This window comes from Petaurus breviceps, unplaced genomic scaffold, assembly GCF_028583685.1.
Source record: "Petaurus breviceps papuanus isolate PSGF00001 unplaced genomic scaffold, PetGlider_PUasm1.0 90775, whole genome shotgun sequence".
NCBI classification, from domain to species: domain Eukaryota; kingdom Metazoa; phylum Chordata; class Mammalia; order Diprotodontia; family Petauridae; genus Petaurus; species Petaurus breviceps.
In genome coordinates this window covers 7480534-7483695 of record NW_027187342.1, presented here as the reverse complement: position 1 = coordinate 7483695, position 3162 = coordinate 7480534, and positions in this window count along the sequence as shown.

Here is a 3162-nt window from a genome sequence, read left to right as displayed (position 1 = left end):
AGACAAAATGATATAACATTTGCAAAGTGATTTCCAATAAAATGCTATATAAATTCTAGGCATTATTAAAAACCTTGCTAAAATCTCAGGAAACTAAATCAACAGCATTCCTTTCATTTACAAGTTTAGTAATCCTGTCAGAAAAAGAAATGAAGTTAGTCTAGCATGACTGCTTCTTGACGACGCCAATGTTGGCTATTTGCAGCCTTTACTTCCCTTTCTAGATGTTTAGCATTAATCTCTTTAATGATCCCTTCTAGAATTTCCCAGTGATCAAAGTCAATATCACTGACCTGTAGTTTGCAAAATTTTTTTTTTCTGTTTTGTTTCAGAATCAAGACAATTTTCCCCTTCTCTAATTTTTCCTCTTTCTCCCATGATTCTTCATATATCTCTAACAGTGACTGAACAATCACCTCATTTTCATAGACAAAGTTTTCTACAAGCTTGGGTAATAATATAGTGTCCCTCACTATATGATAACAAACGAATTAATTATTTTTTCCAGGATTCACAAAATTCCAACATCTACTATATATCTTATTCAAATTAAGTCCCCTGCATATTTAAACATGAAAAACACTCTCTGGATGACAGTTTTTAGTCATGCAGGAGCCACACCTTTACCTAAAGCATAATTTCAGTTTTGTTCTCATCTTAACACACCACCCTGTAAATCTACAAGCTGGCACATTTACCCCTAATTAATTTAATGGATTTTTTGTTTTCCAAAGATTGAAGGCAAATGGATACAGTCGTCAAGACTCATTCAATCTCATTGGGTCAAAGCATCCTCTTCACCAGAATGATAGCTATGGCACCACTTATTTATCAAAATTATTTATGAAGTACCTGCTTTAGCTAAGCCCTTTCTAACATAGCTCTAAATTCAATGAGCCTGTGATCTTATATGCATAGTACTATGCTATGTGCTGAGAGGGCTACAAGAGAAATATAATATAGGTCCCATGCTCTCCAGTAATGTACAATTCAGATGGGAAGAGAAAACACATAGTTATAAGCAATTATGTAACAACTCAATTTAAATTATTTCCATAAACATTTATTAAGTGCCTACTATATGACAGGTACTGCATTAGAAGTTGTGGTTACAAATACAAAAGAGAAAATTCCTGCCCTCAAGAAGCTTGCATTCTACTGGAGGAAATGACTTGTATAAAAATAAGCCAATACATAATACATAAAAGATAAATAGAAAGTAATTAAATGGTGGGGGCAACACTAATAATTAGGATTTGAATAAGCAGGCTTTCTGTAGGAGGTAGCACTTGAGTTAAAGCCTTGAAAAGAGCTAGGAATTCCAAGAAGTAGTGGAAAAATGGGAGAGTGCTCCAGGTAGAGGAGACGTTTTGTGCAAAAGGCTCATGAGCCAGAGGTGGAATGTTGTTTATGGAGAACAGTAAAGCTAATTTGGCTGGAATGAAGAGTATGCGAGAGGTACTAATGGGATATGTCTGGAAAGACAGGCCATAGTCATATTATGAAAGACTCCAAATTCAAAATAGAAGAGTTGTTTATTATTATTAAATATTTTACATATTATATGCAATAATATAACACAATAGAATAATTAATGTTATAATCAATATATTATTATCATTATTATTTTGGAGGCAACAGTGAGTTCCTGAACCTTCTTCAGCAGAGAATAAGTTCACACCTGTACTTTAGTAATATCAATTTAGGGAAGGACAAATTAAAGAAAGGACAGATTGGAAGTAAAAATTTCAAACTCAAAATCTTAGAAAAAGGAATGTTAAAAACTATATTTACATGTAATTGAAAAAATAAAATACTTAAAAAAATAAATGATTTGTGCAGAAGCATTACCAGAGGGATCATAACAGAACTGAAGGGTTTTGTTTGATATAGTTGGTTGGTACAGATAAAGCTTCAGGAATCTATGTGAATTACTTAATTTTTATTATAGCTATTTTAGGTTTCATTTCATTGGTCACATTCATCTCTCCTTCACTTTCTCGTTTTACTTTAGTTGTCCAGCAAGTATCTATTAAGCACCTCCTTAGGACATGGTGCTATGATTGGTTTTCTTTTACAATAACTTAACATTTATTCAGGTCTTAAAATATTATGTCATAACCAATAGACATTAATCAGCTGGTGCATAAAAAAGGGTTAATGTCAATCAACAGTCAATAAATGTACCTAATTCTTGGCTGCTTATTTTGTTAAGGTTACTTAGCCCATTAGAATGGGGTTTCTGAACATGGCAAAGCACTATAGGTTGTCAGTATTTTGTTGTGAAGGCTAACTTATTTATTTATTTGTTTGTTTATTTTTTTTTAAGAACACAGTTGATATGCTAAGGCTCCCTAATACTCAATTAAAAAATTACGTTGTAAAAAACTGAAGTATCAAAAAAATATAATCACTAATTTCTTGATTGTTGATGGGGTTTGCCTGTTGTTGAATAATATTAATAAAATAAAATGGTCTCAATTCTATTGATTACTGAAACAGTCATCTACTCTCCCTTCCCTCTATCAGTCTTGTAAGCATTGGCAGGATCTTACCTTTAGTCAACAGAATTCCAAGCTTCATATCTGTTCCTCTTTGGATCCATATGAGATAGGATACACACACACGCATACATATACATACATGTTTAATATATTCATAAGTATATACATATATGGAGAGAGAGAATGCATAAAGCACTTAAGTTCCAGTTTACTTATTAAATGCTAAGCTAACTACAGTACTATATAGGGTGCCCTTTTGAAGGTCATATAGTAAATATTTCAGATTTGTGTGGGGAGAGACTTCACTTAAATTTGTTTTTAGAATATTAAATTTTGATGAGAATATAGCCTCTGTGAAAATGAGGAAAATGGTCACAATCTCTCATTTGCTTTCTAAGGCAATTCTTTCACTTAGTACCCTGAATTTAATGCTAAGGACACCCTCAAGAACAAAATCATGCATAATAAATGAAAAAGTGGAAGATATTTATAGAATTTGGAAAACTTTCCCAACCATAGAATATCTCAACTCTTCTCCATTGACCCCCACCCATTCTTCCCATGTTGTATCTCATGTCCTCCATTCACTGGAATAATTCAGGAGAGAGAGAGGGGGAGAGAGAGAGAGAGAGAGAGAGAGAGAGAGAGAGAGAGAGAG